The 19,438-nt window shown below is 34.6% G+C and overlaps 1 protein-coding gene across 13 annotated transcripts in view; it reads right to left on the reverse strand.

Moving 5' to 3' along the window:
• The window catches only part of LOC105498361 (leucine rich repeat containing 7), a 571,142-nt gene that overhangs the window by 259,464 nt on the left and 292,240 nt on the right, over positions 1-19,438 (reverse strand). The window lies entirely within an intron of this gene.

Raw genomic sequence — 19,438 nt, forward strand, 5'->3', positions numbered from 1 at the left:
GTATGGCTATTTGGAATTAAATCATTTAAGTAACCACCTTTTTAATTTAAGAAATTGGCATTTTTATAACAGTCGCTTTTACAGCTTGTGCACCTGACTCCATTATATTTGATATACTGTAGAGTAACAAATGATCAAAAGTCATGACAGATTCTTATTGAACATAATTTTTCAGTAGGAACCATCCTGAATCAATTAATCATGCTATTACTCTACTTTAATTTTCTCCCCATTTCTTCCAGAAAATCCACCAATCACATTTCAATTAATGACTCACACATATTTTGTTTACAATTTTTTGTGTACTACATTTTATTCAAACTAATTAAATGCTAGAATTTTACCAACTTGTACTAATTTAAATGTTGGATATGCTCAGACAAATGCAATTATGACTACACAGAATATTAAACGATGATTGAATACATTAGCTGCATTAGAAATTTCTTTTGGCTCCATCTAAAGAGACTTTTATATTTTACATTAAAAAATGAAAATATAATGTTTCATTACAGTATGTTTGCAAACAACTGAAATTAGTGCACATGAATCTTAAAATATTTTCACAATAGAATGTAAGAAGTATAGTTCTCAAATCCATATAATTTTTACTTACATTAGAAAACTTTGGTAAATACTCTAAAGGTTGAACAATTTCATGTATATAATAGGTACACTGGGAATATACATAGATTATTTGAACAAAAATTACGTATCTTCATGTTTAATTGACAGGCAATACATAAACAGATTCTTTGTGAGAATATTTTGTCTCATGGATTTTGCTATACGTTGGGTTTTATATTTATTTTTGGATGGAATATTAAATAGTCATTTAAAAGAGGTGTTTACAGATTGATATAGCCATTTCACATGATTATCTTAACTCTCTCAATGTATGTTTATAAAGTTCACATTCTTATTTTGCTGATATAAGGAAAATAACAGCATGTGTAAAATGTTACAAAGAATATTATATTTTTATATTTTAAATACTCGACTATATTTTATAAATTACACATGGATCATGCTACATAGCTCAAAGTCAAACTCAAATTGAATATAATTATGCATTCTGTGCATTTTTGAATGACTCTGAAATGTGAAACTTGATCCTGCTGAACTTAAAACAATTAAATATTAGTATTTTGTCTCAGATCTCTCTGCCGTATCATTTGATCTTCTCATAGGGCATACAGATTGTTCAAAAATAAAATTGTCTAACAGAACAGTAATATAGCAATCAATATTCTCAGCCCACTATCGAACCAGCCAAAATTTAACACCAGCTGAAAGCTTAAGGTATTACAGCGTGCAATTTGGTTTTGAAGATAGGGCATAAGTATACATCATTTTCTTTAAACATCAAGATGATCAATACATAAATCTTTATAATGGCAAGCAACATTTTATTCTTTAAATACATTGTATAAATTTTCCCAATTTATGCATCATTTGTGGTATAACATTATTAAAAGTCAATTAAGAGTATATTTTTATTACAAAATGCAGTCATCTGCTAGAGTAGTGTTTAGCTAACCATTAAGAAAATTTACATCATATAATTTTTGGCATATAAAAGTTTGAGCTAAATACATGCAATTGTGTTCAAGTTAAGTCATGCTTGCTCTAAGATATGCCTTATAACATTTTCAAATATTTTGTTGATATGTTAAAGTGTTTCAAAAAACTTAACAAAAAATGAAAGCATAATTATCTATGGATTCCAAGACTCTACAGAGGAGGGAGTGAGTGCTGTAAGAGGTGGAAAACGGAGGGAGTGATAAAATCTGTTTGGAGAATTCAAGAAATAATTTTGAGAGCTAACTTATAATTTGGGTCTTTATTTCTCCATAAGCATTTACTATACAAAAAAAAAAAAAAAGAGAGAAGTAGTTCTAGGCATTGGGAATTGCATGTATACATTTATTAAAACTTTAAAGCAAATAACTTATTAGGGATGGTGAGATTTTTTTCATAAGGGAGTTTAATATGGAGGGGATTGTTGGGAGATGAAACAATTTGCTTTTTGTCCCTTTAAACCTATTTCTATACCTCACTCTTTTGTATTCAATCTCAAAGAAAGAGTTCATCTACTCAGGTAAAATTCTTACTTGTATACTTGATACCAGGCTCAATCAACCTCTTCTACAAAGGACCTGGCTTGCTAAATTTTCCCCTTTCTTCTTTGGCGTTATTCTCTTTACTGGCTCCCTAATCTTGGGCTGTGTGTACTCGACGCCTCTGCTACCTCCTGTTCCACACCTAACATGTAAACCTGATAACTAGCACAAGTTGACATTTATTTCTTCTTCACTGAACTAAAATTTATTGAGCATCTACTGTGTGAAGGCAATGTACTAAACCTTCTCCCAGGCTGAAAAGGGCAGTCTATCTTACTTCCTCACCAACCATTCATTCATTGTCCCACTGCTCTCTGAATTTTGAGCCCCTCCACTTATCACATCTGCTTTGGTAATGTAAGATGGAAGCTAGAAATGACTCCCACATCTGCTGTTCTCAGATTGAACTTAGGCAAGGTATTTGACTGTCTTGAGCTATAATCTTTGCAATCTGTACAATGAACATAATGACACTTTCCTCAATCTATTATAATGAATCTGAAAATGAAATATCATACACATGCCATGCTTTATCTATTGTCTAGCACATGAAAGCCTAAGGAATTGTTATTAGGCATAAATGTCCAAAAGTCCTTCCGATTTCAAATCCAGATAACATTTATCAATTTTTACCTTTGGGATCTCTTTGCTGTCTTTCACTATTGATTATTCCCTATATCAAAGCTCTCTACTCTCTTGGAGTCTATGACAGGTGCCTTTCCTGCTTCACATCGCACTTTACTGTCTCTTTCAGGGCTTGTTCTTTGCCTGTCCCATAAATGTTGGTTTTCTTTTTTTTTTTAAGTGTATTGTTCTTATCATTCAGTATGTGAGGATGTGCTCCCATAGTTTCATATAACATATGAGAATAATAAAGACAAAATATAGACTTCCAGCCCAATTATCTGTCTTTGTGCTTCAGTCTTCTATCTAACTGTATTTCAGGTAACTCTAATTGGATTCCTCAAACTGAATTCATCATTTCCTCTCTGAACAAGCTTCTTACTTTGGATTTTTTTAAACCTTCATTGATGATGTCACCATCTACTGGTTCATTCAAATCAGAAATCCAGAGACCTAGATTAGGCTTCTCCCTCTCATTTCTAACATCCAAGTAACCTTAATCCTGTGCCAATTTTGTTTCCTAAATATTTCAGTAATTTGTCCCTTTCTCTCCATCTCTGTTAACAAAGTTCTATAGAATAATCTGAGTTTTGCCTTGATTATTACAATAACCCGTTAATTTATCTCTTCTTCCTCAAAACTCCACATGATTACGAAATGAAATTTAACCACATCATTCCCTTTTATGGACTGAGTTGTGTTACCTCAAAATTCATATGTTTAAATTTCAATTCCCGGTCCCTCAGAATAAGACTATATTGAAGATAAGTATGTAAAGCAGTGTTTAAGTTAAAATGAGGTCACTAGGGTGGACCATAATCCAATGAGTGATATCTTTATAAAAACAGGAGATTAAGATACACAAACACACACCCACCCACACACACACACACACACACAGAGAAAAAACCATGTAAAGACATAGGGAGAAGATGGCCATTCACAAGCCAAGGAGAGCACGTTCAGAAGAAACCAACCTTGCTGACACCTTGATATTGGACTTCTGGCATCCAGAACTATAAAAAGATAAATTTCTATTGTTTAGGCCAACAAGTCTGTGGCACTTTGTTATGGCAGTCCTAGAAAATGAATACATGCCTCTATGTATATTTCTTCAAGAGTTTCCCAGAGCACATAGGATACAATTTTAATGTAGCAACCCCCCACAGTGTGACCGTATCTCCCTATTCAGCTTCCTCTTTGATGACTCTTTGCCATCATGCTATACTTCACCAACTCTTAACTGCTTACAGTTTCAAGTACACATTATGTTCCTCACCTTTGTACCTCTGCTAACACCACCCTCTTCATCTGGCTCAACTCTATCAGTTCTTCAGACTCAGTTTAATCAATATCTTTCCAGGAGCCTATCCTTACCCTCAAATGACTTTTAAGAAATGCACATAGAAAACTTGTAAAATATTGATACATAGAAAAAAAAAAAGAAAAATTACCATAAACTCTTAGCCCTAATGTGAGCATTATAACTGTTTTAATGATTTTCGTTCCAGCTTTTTAAGGCCTATTTTATTTAAACAATAGAGATTTTATTGTACAAAATTTTGCATTCTGTTTTTTTATTTGATTTGATATTTTCTTTTGAGCATTGTCCCATCATTAAAAAACAATTTTAATGGCTTCATAATATATTCCACCATGTTGGCTGACTTCAATAAATGTAATTATTCTTCTATAACCAGAAATTCAGAAGATGTTTTTGATTGTTCTGGGGTAAAATGATAAATGGTATGGTATGTTTTTCATACCTCTAACTCTAGACCTCTCTCTGGTCTCTGGATCTGTGTATCTCTTGGACCTCTTCACCAGGGAATTTCACTAAAACTTCATATATTCAAAATGAAACTCATTATTTTAATCTAGTACCTGTCCCATCCTCCAACTTTCTTCAAACCTTTTGTATCTTATAGCATAATAAGATTTTGTATTTTATAGCATAATAATTCACCCAAGCACCAAGCACCAAGTCTTTCAAGTTAACAAGTAGTGAATTATCCTTGACTTTTCTTTTCCTGCCACCTTTCCCGATTCAAACTCAGTCATTTACTAAAGTGTTTCGGCTCTATCTCCTAAGCATACCTTGTATCTTTCCCTTCTATTCCACATTCCACTGCCATTGATTTAAATTGGTTCTCATAATTTCCAGGCTATTGAAATGGTCTCTAAACCCATCCTTTTGTCTTTAAACTCCTCAATTCCACCTTCCTCAGATTTGCTTCATAACTGTTCGTTACCCTTGAAAAATACAAACCTGATCACGTCACTCCTAGCTTAATGTTCTTCAGTGGATCATTGGATCCTTCAAAACCAAGTTCCAATCCTTTGGTGTGGTTCGGTACTAGGTACCTTATATATAATGTTATTCAGTCTTTCTCACAAACATCTGAGGGAATCAGCCCGAGTTTTCTATTTTACATCAGTGCTTCTCAGAAAACGATATTGTGATTATTACTTATGAGTCTGTGCACCTGATTCCATCCCAAGATAGAAAATTTGAAAGAAGAATCTATAAAAACTAAAAATATATAACATGTCTAAATATCTATGTTGGCAATATCTTCACTATAGGTTCAAGGTGGGAAGAATATTAAAAGAGAGAGGAAACTAAAGAATAAAGAACTTGTAATAAAATCATAATCAGAACGAAAATAAAAACTATTTTTTCACATTTCTAAATTCCTTTGACATTGAGGTGTATGATAATTTTATAAATTTCTCTATGTAATAGAGACTTTGCTAGTTTATTTATTCCAGTGTCTCAAAGAGTCTGAAAAGTAAATGACATTTTACTCCTACTGTGAGCTTAATATATATAAATTTTTCAAGGCTTAGTTGATTAAGAAATGTTGGAAAAACAATAGATACCTTGCTAAAAATATTATTATTCTAAAAATAACTCATAAAATCACAATCAGTGATAAATAGAGGTATGCATTCATCATTTCTAACTGGAAATTTAATGGAGACTTGGCAGTGAGTAATCACTACCAAAGGAGCACTAATGCAGAATTGACGTTCAGTGCTAATGAATTAATTTTGAGTCTAATTGAGAAGAAACTTTGCTTTGAATGACATCACTACGAGGCATGCTTATTGCTATGATTTTTGCTATTATGATGCTTAAGAATGTTCTGATGCTTTCATTTTATAAGATGTAAAGATCCTTTTATTTAGGGCACAATTACAGAAAGAAGATTTAGGAATAGAAAATGATAAATAACCCTTGGAATCAGGAGGTCCATGCTTGCAAACTCTGAATGCCATCAGAGTCTAACTTCCAAAAAGTAATTAAGGTCACTTTGGGAGGGTAAAAGTATATACCCTTTCATTACCAAGCCTGCTGCTTAGTTAACACTTTGCTGGTTCTCCACTTTCCCTCCAGTTTGATGCTGCATTTGCAGACCCTACGCCTCTTCCACCTCTGACACAACAACTCTGTCTCCTTTCAAAGCCCAAGCTCCCATAAAGAGCTCTTAGCCTTAGTGGAGATAAAGTAAGTAGAAGATTCCACTTTCTCTCACTTTCACCATCTATTATTGTTTTCTTTTCAGGTGTAGTGATTTTAAAATAGACAAACACAATGAACCTTTGTCATTAGAAGACTCACCCTCCCGGGCTCTTCCTTTCCAACATTTGAGTGTTAGAAATAATAATATACGAAAGCAAGAGCATTGTGTTGAATTTATCTTGGGCTTAATTCTTTTGCCATTTGAGAATGTGTCATCTTGCCAAATGGTAACTGATCCACTACTGAAAGTTACGGGTACCTTCAGACATAGTTAACTATTTCTTTCCAAACTTTCTATCTGCCACAAAATGTTATTTTCCATTTGGCAGAGGCACCTAGGGAGCTTTGCTTTCACACATTACTGCTGGTCAATCAGGTAATCCTGGCCACAGGCTGGTTGCCAGGTCACTCCTGAGGTGACTGGTATTTGTTCGATAGTGCTATTTCTCTTTATCACTTATGTAAAAGGAACTGTCTTCAGTGGCTTGCTTACTCTGATGCTCTCAAGGTGCTTAATTCCTTGGCTGTAGGAATCTGGTGCCTATTAGTGCTGGCACTTCAAATGTTCACCATAGTTGTATTCTTATTGGTTACCCTTAGCTCTTTTTTTCTGATAGTTAGGCATCATGCAACCAAGTGCTTGAAACAAAGTACATTTTAAACAAATACTGACTGCATGTTGTGCAGATGTTGTATTGACCATCTGGTCAACTGAAGCCTCTATTGGAACCATCGCTGATATAAAAGCACCTTCCCTGGTGCTTAAGTTACCCTTTTAAAACAAGGAAAGTTGTTTTCTCTAGGTTCATTGGGGGTAGGGTGGAAGTAGTTCCCCTCTACTGGGATGTTCTCAGGTGAAATAACCAGAGTCACCTTGTTTTATGCTTTTGTTATATACTCATTCTGTCCCTAATGACTAATGGCAACAAACAACTTTCTGATGGCAAACAGATGCTGAGACTTTTTCAAGGACCAGCAATCTTTGTGCCCTCATGCTCCTCTTCCCTAGAAACAATTGTCATTGTTTCCCTAGGACAGCAATGATTGTCATATATTCCCAGTTGCCACAGTAAGTCCCACCCAGCATTATATTTATTGGCCTAAATATTCAGCGTTCCTTAACACATGACAGGGTATTGCCTCTATTTGTTAGAAATTCCTTATAACCAGTGACAAATAAATTGTAGCCATGTATTTTCTTCTTCAGTTACAAAGTTCCTCATGGAAGACTAGAGAATGTGGATACTCTGTTTTAATCAGTGTGCCATCACTAGTAGAAATATGGCAAATTGTCTTTTAGTCTACTAATGTAATTGCCATGTTGCCCTATCTTCTGACACTTCAAACACAGGGCTATGGATAGTTGATGTTCTCTTCTTAACATTAAAAAACATGAAATAAATTTAGTGACCAAATTACTGAGTGCTGACTGTCACAGTATTTTAAACACCCAAATGGGCTTCACTAGCCTTCTGTTCTGGCCAAATGCTTTTTCACACACATTTTAATAGTACATGTTTGAAGCTGTGTTGTTGAATATCATTATAGACTTTTGTTTTTAGTTTTATGAAGCAAATTCCTCCATCCATCTATTCATCCAACTATTCTTCCAACTATTTTATTCTACATACTTGCTACTGCTCTAGGCAATGGAGATAGAAATATAAAAGACATTCATATTTCTATCTATGAGTCCCCATAAGGGAACTCATAGACCTGCAAGGGAAACAAGCAAATAAATAAATAATTCTAGCACAATGAAATTATTATTTTTTTATTTTTTTGCTAAGAGAGCACATAGAAGGGATGGCAGAACCAGTTTGAGTGGGTCCGGAAAAGGCTTTCTGAAGGAGCTTTTCTTCATTGAGCCATAAAGGATAAGTAAGTTAATCAAAGAGTAGAAAAAAATGTATCAGGCAGAGGGAACGATATCTACAAAGGCCCCAAGATAAGAGTGTAATTTAGGGTGACTGAAGCATGCAGCATGAGGAGAGAAAGGAGAGACAGATGATAGGCAGGTCATGAAGGGCCATTATCTTAAGGAGTGTAGAAACATTTTCTTGACTGTCATTGAAGTTATTATGGTTTTTAAGGTGGAAAGTGACATTGAATTTGCATTTTAGCTTTGGAAAAACAGAGAGGAGTATGGCACAGTGGAGGCAGAGAAATAGTTGATTTTAATAGTTGAGGCAGGAGATAATGATAACCTGAACTAATGCAATGGTAATAGAGATTAAGAGAAAAGAGTAATTACTCATAGTTGTAACTTTACACTTATTTATGTAGTTATTCTGTTAATATCTGTTTCTCTGATTAAATGTAAGCTACATGAGGACAAGATAGTGTTTACTTTTGTCCATTACCATATTTCCTATGCCTAACACAATGCGGGACATAGAAGTGCCTAATAAGTATATTTGTTGAATGAATGCTCTAATGAATGAATTTAAAAAGTGCAACCTATTAATGCATATCATGCACTGGGCAGAATACTAGGCAATGAGGATACAGAGATAAACAAGCTAGGCAAGATTCCTGTTCTCAAGGACAAGTTTTTAAAAGGGGAGAGACAAGTAAAAAAATAAGAGAACTTGTAATATTAACCAGTGTTATGCAGAAATTAAAATAGTTTTTGGAAGGTGTCTGGGGTCGGAATGGCTGCTTTAGATTGGAGGGTCATCAAGGACCTTTTGTAGCAAGTGACATTTGATTTGAGATTTAAATGATAAAAAAGGAGTCAGCCTCTGGGGGCACAGAGTTCCAGACAGAAGGAAATGAATAAGCGAAATAGATTTGACAGAACTTGTTGACTGATCAGATGTGGGAGTAAGAAATAGACCTAAGATGATTCATAGGATCTAAAAAATGTTATTTCTATTAACTGAGCTTGGAGATACTGGAAAAAAGTACAGATAGTGATGTAAATGATGAATTCAATACTGAAACTTTTGACTTTAAGGTACCTGTGATGCATTGAAATACATGGATGATAATTCACCTCTAAAATATACTTTCTTTCATTCTCACGCGTAAGTGGGAGTTGAACAATGAGAACACATGGACACAGGGAGGGGAACATGATACACAGGGGCCTGTTTGGGGGTGGGGGGCTAAGGGAGGCATAGTAGGTGACGGGTTGATGGGTGCAACAAACCACTATGGCATGCGTATAACTATGTAACAAAACTGCACATTCTGCAAATGTACCCCAGAACTTAAAATACAATAAAAAAGATATGAACCATGACTCTAAAAAATTATTACAATTATGTTCTCTAGGTGAAACTCCTTAACTGGCAATATCTTTAGTTAACTGCATTTGCTGAAAATGTTCCAAATACTTGCAGCTATTCAGGGCAAATAGACTCTGTTCTGATGATTCAGAATTTTCTGTTAAAGTGGACATTCAAAGGTAACATGACTATTAGTTCTTGGTAGGCTTTGTCCAGGACTAATTATTTCCAGGCAGAAATCTGAATATCTGGGGTCTTTTACTGTACTCCTCCCTATAATGATCAGTGAAAATGCTCAGTTTTAATTTTTGATTTTATTATAAAAAGTTTCATTTCCGTTGAAAGGAGCCTGATTTTTTAAGATCCCACTTGCTATTTTTGCCCATCATAATAATCTATATGCCATCTATAAGAACACACTACCAGTTTTCCATGTTCAACTTAGACTTGAGGGTCTGGTTGAGAGTTGTGTAGTTTACTGCAAATATTTTTCAATATTATCTTGGGCCATAGATGGGTTTCCTTTATGTTGTAAATGAGAAGGGTGATGATTAGACTTCTTCACCAAGGATACTTTTGTGGTTAATTTTGAAAGGTGGTATGCTAATGACCATCCAAGCTAGACAGTGCTCTTTGTGTACAGACATGCCAGAGACTGCCCTGCTACCCTGACACACAGCTACCGTGGATCTGAAGAATTATCGCAACAGAGAAGGCACAGCTGTAAGTAATTTGACCTCATAAACTTACCCTGTTTTTCAGATAACTTTTAAAAAGTACCAGAAAGCTACACTGTAGCAACTGATCTTATGAAGTGTGGGTAGGGACTGACAGGCACTTGTCTCTCAACTGTAAGAACACCTGTGGTTTCCAGCTCCACCACACACAGACACTGCGGGGTATAAGGCATAAAGCAAAGAGCCTCTGGTTTAGAATTAAGATTCTCCATTAGCCTTTTCTGTTATGGCTATTCTAGTTGGATACCTCTAGGGACAGCGGGATCCTGCCTTCTGTTTCACTTCTATGGCCCAGCTTAACACTTTATTCCCTAGCAGATATCCTTGAACTTGATTTTCTATCTCCTTGGATGAACTCAACTTTTATCAGATCCGTTTGTGAGGTTACTCCTTTTTGGTCTGATTTCTGCTCTCATGTCTCTGTAGGCTGGACTTGTTAAATTGCTTGTCACGTTCAGCAGGACTCAAAATGTAGATTGAATCTGTTACTCTTTAGGAGTCAAAATCCATTAAAAAGTATTTGAGATTCTTTAGTCACCACTGCAAGATTTTTCACTAACATTTTCATTTTTCTAAATCAATATGTTGATACAAGGTCATATTAAGTTGTGTCTGCTGAATTGTTTAAGAATGCCATTTGCTGAATTTATCTAAAGAACATTATTTGTGAACATTTTCTAGAAAAATATGAACTTTATTAAAGATGTGGCAGATAAGAATGCAAAAATTTGTAAATTGCCAATCGCAATTGAAGTAATTAAATGGCAGTCCTTTTCAACTTTTCTATTTAAAAATGCTTTGTATATAAATAAAATTAAAATATAACTTTCATAAATTTATAACTAATTATTTCATATATGCTTTTTCATTGTAGTTTTAATTTTTACAATTGTACTTATGAGAGTGTTTTCCTCCTCTTTCTCACACTCTTCCTTACTTCTCTCCTTGACTGCAGCCTCAAGTACCCAAACATATAACCTATAATTTATTTTTTCTCATATAAATTCTAAGATTATTTCTTTTAATTAAAAGTCTCTGGAATTCTAAGGAAAGTTGGTTAGACAAATATTTAACTTCATTAATGAATAATTTGGGAAGAGATAACACTTTTGTGATATTAAATCTTTCCATATAAGAAGTGATATATGCCTTTTCATTTATTCAAATCTTCTTTTATGCCCTTCAGTAAGAATTTATGGTTTCATTTCCTAAGCATATGCCTTTGTTGTAAAACTTATTCCTAAATACTACATAGGTTTTGTTGCTCTAGTGAATGGAATATTTATTTCAGTTTCTTTCATCAATGCTTTTTTTTCCTAGAATGAAAAAAACTATTGATATTAATCTACTCATTTTATTTCCAATCATCTTATAAAATATTCTTATTCATTTCAGTATATATTAAGCCTCAGATTTGCTAAGTGTACATAGTATGGCCATATGGTTAGCAAAGAATATAACTGTCACTCATCGTTATTTCTACTCAGATTTATAAGTAAGACAGATCTGTCTTTGAATCCCTAATCTATTGGTGCAATATTGGTCACATTGCTCAGTCTCCTTAAGTCTTTTCTTCCTCATCTATAAAATGGGAACTGATAATGGTACCTATATTATAATGATACTATGTGAACTTGAAGTATTAATACATATAAAGTACTTTAGTCTAGTATCTGGCAGGTATAAAGCACTGAGAAATGATGAGGTGAAGAGATTCTCCAAGCAACATGGAAAAAAATGGTCCAGATAAAAAATACAATGCCAGCTGACTCTTTAGGAAAATAGAATTCAACAAAGAATGTATTTCAGGTAGTAGTAAACTTTTTAAAGTTTAAAAAACAACAAATAAAAACAAAAACCCTGATGAGAGTATTGATGTGTGCATAAACAAGGAAATATACAATAGGAATAGAAGGTGAATCAAATTTTATGAATTTTGGAAACCACTGGAAAAAAAAGAGAATTGAGCTCATAAATTGGCTGTAGTAGAAATAGAGATATTCAGTGTAAATCACATCACTTAGTTCAATTTAACTTACTGATACTAAAAGATTAATATAATTTCTCCAAATATTAATACATATTATTAAAACCTAAATTAATTAATTTGAGTAGGTTCTTTAGGAAAATTTTCTTGTTGGTTTTAAAATGGATTAAAATTAACATATCATACTGTCATTTAAAGAAACATTTTCCCCTTTTTGAATTCCTTATTTCTTTCTCAACTTTGTTAGCTCTTGACAAAAGCATTACTTTTACAGAAAAGTTAACGTTTAAATTTATACAATTTAGCTAACAAAACCTTCCCCCAAAGTGATTGATTTACACTTGTCAAAAGAAATGGACATAAATATATATCAGAATCCATTAACGCTAATTGCCATCAGAGCAAAATAAAAGGGAATAAAATCTCTTGGATCAACTAATAATAAAAACCTTCACTACCTGACAAAGGAAGGCAGAATATTCAAATTAGCTATCTGTCAATGGCATATTGGATTTTGGGATCATAAATGAATGTGGTAAAGTTTCGATACCACCTATATATTAAGCCTACTACTATATAGGTGTGTGATGCCAAAATAATGGGTTAGAAAAGTTGTTGAATAAACTTCAGGAATCATGATGCATGTACTTACTGTCTGCAAACTGAGGTGTATTAAAATTAGTCTTCATTCTACTTGCTGAAAAATATCAAGACTCAATTCTAATGCATTTCTTCATATAATTCTCATATACACAGATGATACATAGATGATACACAGCTTGTCACACTCAGCAAAAACATGCAACATTATAAGTTGTATATGAAGCAGTAGATTTGGGTTCAGGATCCATGCAAAATTTTTTAGGCAGAGGAGCAGGTGAATTTATTTCTGTTTTTGAATAGCGACATTCATTTCCAGATCAGTTGCCTGGGGTTAAGAGTGAAATTTATTGTATTGTTGTCAGTTGCTCCTTTCAGATCTGTCAATATTTGCTTTATGCACTTAGATGCTCTGCTGTTGAGTTCATATATATTTGCAATTGTTACATCTTCCTGTTGAATTGACCCTTTTATATTATGTAATAATCTTCTTTGTCTCTACAGACAAGATTCTAGGCATTGAGGAGGTTACCAAGATAAATAAAAGGACTCAAAAGACCATTCCTTGAGAACTAGAGGTCAGGTAACTCAGGAAATACAAAATGAGCACTAGCACCATGGGCATTTTAGAGCAATTATCTTATGACTCATAATTTAGTGGATAGGAAGAGTTGATTCTGATATAAATATTTTGACTTCCTGAGCAGTTGTCATCTGGATCCTGCTTTGTAACTGCCACTGTGAAGTAAATCAGGCAAAGCAAGTTCAGAAATAGTAAACCTTGAATCCAGAGGTCCTGCCACAACTCCCAACTCAAAGGATGAAAGGAAAAAGAGAAAGAGACCTTCTAGTGTGCTAATATCGGTGTAGCCTGGATGGCCCTCTTCTCTCTGGATTTATTTGTATTTTAAGCAAGGGCTACTACACTACTGAGAACCTCTAGGAAGCTTCTCTTGGCTTCATTTATGCTCCTTCCCTCTGCAAACTTAACAACCACTTTCACTTATCATGCATCAACCATGTAAAGACACTATTGGGTATAATACATATATCGTATTACATATAATGCCTAAATAGAAAGGCATATCAGAAAGGCTAAATGCCCTGCTATAAGCTATGAAGGTACTAAGAGTCGAAAAAGATTTGCCACACTCTAAAGCCCAGGTCCCCTCCACTTGGCCATGATGTTTCTGCCAAAGGCAGGGAACCAAAGACTAAGTTGAGGAAAATGAATCCAGATTTTATTTTGTAAACTTACAAGAATCACCAATAGAACTGTTGATTTTTAAAAATGCAGGCATATTTTTAAAATTTGTAATTGATTTTAATATTTTTAATTTTGCTATTAAACTGTTGGAACAGCTCTTTTAACAGCTGTTTTTCCTCCAAAGGAATACTCATTTTTACTATATAATTTTCAAGTAATAACTTCATTCTATATGAGATTGTAAAGATATCTGGATTCCCATTGGATCAAGTTACCCTAAGTAAGTTGGTTTAAAAATAGATAGTTTATGATTACCAAAAAATTCATATTCCTACTTCTCTCTCTCTCTCTCTCTCTCTTTAAATTTAGAGACAGGGTCTTGCTCTGTTGCCCAGGCTGGAGTGCAATGGTACCATCTTGGCTTATTGCAGCCTTGATCTCTTGAGCTGAAGAAATCCTCCTGCCTCCGCCTCCCAAGTAGTTAGGACCATAGGCACACATCACAAGGCTTGGCTAATTTTTAAATTTATTTTTTTGTATAGATGGGATCTTACTATGTTGTCCAGGCTAGTCTCAAACTCCTGACCTCAAGTGATCTTCCCACTTCAGTCTCCCAAAGTGCTGGGATTACAGACCAGCCACTGTGCCTGGTTCCATGTTCCTGTTTTATCTTATTTGTTCAGTAATACAAGGGTGAAGAATCAGTGTGCATTTCTGTTTAAAACTACAGATGGAAAATATGATGGAAAACAATACAAGAAATTTTAGAGAAGTTAATTATCCTTGTTTCAAATATATCCAAGGATCTCAACTAAAAAACAGGCCATAGTTAGAACTATGCTGATTTACTTATTTAATGCTTATTCTGTGGATAAACTGGGACTAACAAACACAATCATAATTTAATGAGACTCTGTATCAACTATTCAAAACTTTATCAGTGAAATATCTGCCAGGCTTTACAAGGTAGTACAGTTTACTTATGAACCAATATTGAATGCTAATCATCATACTTAATATAAACACTACAAAATATTTATATAAGTGACTGAATTACAACGGAAGCAAGGATTTCAGATTTCTCATTGTTATCATAAAAGGAAAAAGCTATCTGATTCCCTAAATCAGCTGGGTTCATATTTCTCATCCATTTTCTCCTACAATTTGCTGAGTTTAGCTCTGCCTTCATCTTGGATTAGACTCTTTCACATGTTTCTTTCTGCAACCATCTGAAACTTATTTCAAATGCAAAATTTTCTATCAGAAATTATTTAAAATTATTTAAGAGGAACAAATGGGCGGGGCACGGTGGCTCACACCCTAATCACAGCACTTTGGGAGACAGAGATGGGTGGATCACAAGGTCAGGAGTTTGAGACCAGCCTGGTCAACATGGTGAAACCCCATCTCTACTAAAAATATACCAATTAGCCGGGTGTGGTGGCACATGCCTGTAGTACCACCTATTTGGGAGGCTGAGGCAGGAGAATCACTTGAACCCTGGAGGCAGAGGTTGCAGTGAGCTGAGACCACGCCATTGCACTCCAGCCTGGGTGACAGAGTTAGACTCTGTCTCAAAAAAAAAAAAAAAAAAAAAGAAAAGAAAAAGAAAGAAAGAAAGAGAAAAAAGAGAAACAAATGGAAGGTGCTAATTTCTTATTAAGAAATCAAATAGAACAGAATTCCAGTAAAATATGGCTTATTTTATAATTTTAGATAGATCATAAATCAAATAATCATTTGAACATAGCATTTGTCATACATTAGCTTTTTTTTTTTTTCTCTCACAGTATCAGCCTCATGAGGAGGCTCTACAGTAGCTGCATTTGGGCATCAGGAATGACTTAAAGATTTTGTAAAATTTTGAGGCAGGATGCATTTAGTAAGCTGCAGAAGCTTTGGTAAAAGCTACCTATAGCAATTATAATTGCATTATGGACATTCTGATACAAAGTGTTTTACACAGTTTGCTCACCAGGCAACAACATTTGGCAATGTAGAAAAGGCCATATTGCCTTGCAATACACTGTAACTTCTTCATCATTTCTTTCTTTAGAACACATTTTCATTTTACATAATGTTATGGAAATTCATTCAATCTAAAATGTACTGTAACAAATTATCCTATAAGGAAACATCACCTAAGAATATGCCCAAAGTTGATATTTATTTTTTCAATTAAAATCAATTATATGTTCAATTAACTAACTTAAGAAAGCAAATAAAGTCCACGTGTAACCAAAAAGTGTCAGTTTAAGCCATGTTATTATATTGCCAACATTTTTTAAAAAGCAAAAGATACTAAAACAAGTTGACATCTGTAGTGAACTCTCGCCAAGGCTAGTGATGGATGTAATAGCTATAGGTATGCATGTGAAATGAGAAGAAAGATAAACAATGAACGTTATACTTGAGTTATTAAGTTTCCAATAATCAAGAGCCAGCTGTTGTATAAGAAAATATCACAGAGCTTAACTTCCTATTCATTTCTGTTCCTTCCAATCAATCAAGTACTCACAGGATTCCATCAGGTGCTTGGCATGAGTCTAGGCACTAAAGCACTTCCTTCCATACTACATCGTAAATGTTCTTTGCAAGCCTTCTTTATGCCCCGCATTGTTGCTAAAATACAGACGAATGAATAAGATATATGTAGTTCTTCCCTTTACAAGTTAGAGTCTTCTTGGGGATATACTCATAGACAACAAATTCAACATAATGTGATAAATGGTAATGTAACGAAGAGAAAAGAATAATTGTTTGCCTGAGGTGTCATGAGACACTTTGTAGCGAGAGTAGCATTTGGAATGCACTTTAAAGACTTACGGTACATCAAAAAGGAGAGAAAGACAAATAAAACATTTCTTCCTGACCTTTTCATATCTTCACATCTGTCTCCCATCTTAAATTTTGTAGTTCTAGATCCCAGTCACTGTCCCATAAACAACCTATGTTTCCTTGTCCCCTCTTCCTCCATCTGGCTAACTTGGCAAACTCCAGCTATCTGGCTGTCTCCTTCTATGCCTGCAAAGTGTCTGACTTTCTGAAGAAGACTACCTAACTTTTCTGACTGGATTTTCTTCAGATGTGTAACCTTAAATCACAAATCGGTGGTCAACACTGCCAGAAGATTCTAGGACACCACCCTTGTCCATTAACTTTTCCACTCTGTCTCGGAGTGCTTCATGCTTTCCCTTGTCTCCTCATATCTCTAATATTTTCTCCTTGTGCTCAGGTGATGACTGTTCATGCTTTATAGAGAACATCAAAGAAATTAGTTGAGAACATTTTTTATCTTTCCACTCCCAGGCCACTAGTGTTTCCATGTTAGAAGAGTCCCTGGTTCTACGGACACCTGCTCATCTGTGCTCTACATCCCATTCCCTCACCTCTTCAAGCATTTCTTATGGTAAGTATTTCCCTTCTCTTTGGCATCATTAATTCCTTTCTTTCTACTGGGTCATTTTCATCAGCTTGCAAGTATGCTCCACTAAAATCTGTCTTTAAAAAGTCCTTTTCATGATGCAATGTCCCTGTCCAGTTACTGACATCTTTGCACTACTGCATCTTGCAGTTAAAAATGGAAGAAATTGTGCTTGTTGTCTCTTTTTGCTAATCCTTATTTGCTCCTCAACTACTCTAATAAGGCTGCACATAATGCACTACTAAAATAGCTCTTATCAAACTCCTCTCAATGAATTATATCTTGCTAATGCCAATGCTTAGTTTTCTTTTCCCTTCTTAATTGACTTCTCAGTAACATTTGGTACAATTGACCCCTCCCTCCCACATTCTTCTAGACTTCAGTGGCACTACCTGTAGTTGGTTTTCTTCTTAACTCTCTGGCTACTCACTCTCACAATCTTTTATAGGCTCCTTTTCCATACTCAAACTGTAAATGTTCCAAGCTCAATTCTGGCTCCTCGTCTCTTCTCTATTTGTGTTCTCTCCTTTCATAACTTCAGAGTTTCATAATTTTTAATATAATCTATACAGTGATGACTCTTAAATTTACCTTTCTATCTCCCTGAGCAGATGATTTATGTATCTAACTACCAACAATTGATTGTTTAATAGACATCTCAAACTTTCCATTGCCAATATCAAATTCCCAATTCCCCTCATCTACTACTCTTTGAAGTTTCTTTATATCAGGAAATTGTGTCACCATATCCAATTAGTTAAACCCAGACTTTGGAAATGTGCCCTGATTCCTACTTTTTCATTTCACCATGTATTCTGTCCATCAGCAAGGACCTACCTCCAAAATGGATCACAAATCTTCCCACTCATTTTCTCCATAACTACAATCTTAGACAAAGTCACCAACATTACTCATCTTCACTATTGCAATCATCTCCTGATTGGTGTCCCTTTTTCAATGTTGTCTCCCTAAAATCCCCTCTCTCTAGAGAAGTCACACTGTTCTTTGTGAAGCTTAGATCAAATCACATGTCTCCTTTCCTCAAAGTCTCTATGGCTTCCCATTATGATCAGAATACAATCCTAATTTCTCAACATGGCTCACAAGGCACTTCATAACTTTACCCCACTGGCCTTTTATATTCGTTCACCTTGCACTGGGCATGTTCAACTGCTCTGGCCTTGTGCTTCTTAGACATCTCAAGCTTGCTGCCATCACAAGTTTTGTACACCTGGTTTTCTTCTTTTTTTCTTTTGTTGTTATTTTTGCTCTTTCTCTTTCTTTACAACTTCATCATTCCTACCATTCAAATCTAGATGCAAACTGGACCTGTTCATAAAGGTCTCCCTGGACCAACCTAGAAAAAACAACAACAACAAAAAATCCAACCCCCACCCCAAATCATCCAGCTTCTCCATGAGCCCTCAAAAACCCAACTATCTCTATAACATCATCCTGTGTTCTTTATAGCAGTTACCAATCTTACTCATTTATTTGTTTATATTTTATTATCTGTCTCCCTCCACCACACTTGAAAGTCATTGAACAGTGGAAAATTGTTAGATCCCCTGGCACCGAGAATAGTGTCTGACACATATTAGGTACATGATCAATTAAAGTTATTTTTAACTGACTTACTCATTATATAAAGTGAGAACTTATCAGTATATCTTCAGAGGCACAAACTTGCGAGTCATATTTAGGGAATTAAGTAGGGAGTGGTAGGAGGAAAGGTAGGAGTCAGATTGTGAAGAGCCCGGATTGCCATGTTTTGGGGTTTAGATATTATTGTATGAACAATAGGAAGCCAAAGATTTTTCATTTTATATTCTCTCTTAAGTAAACCTTTTAGGTATTTGGTCTTCCTTCTATAAAACTAAAGTATATATTTTAAAATGTATATATTTTAGAATGTGTTTTATATTTTACAATGTATACTCATTTAGATGGAAGTAATAATTTAAAAGATGCTCTTTA

Source organism: Macaca nemestrina, chromosome 1, assembly GCF_043159975.1.
Source record: "Macaca nemestrina isolate mMacNem1 chromosome 1, mMacNem.hap1, whole genome shotgun sequence".
Taxonomy (NCBI): Eukaryota; Metazoa; Chordata; class Mammalia; order Primates; family Cercopithecidae; genus Macaca; species Macaca nemestrina.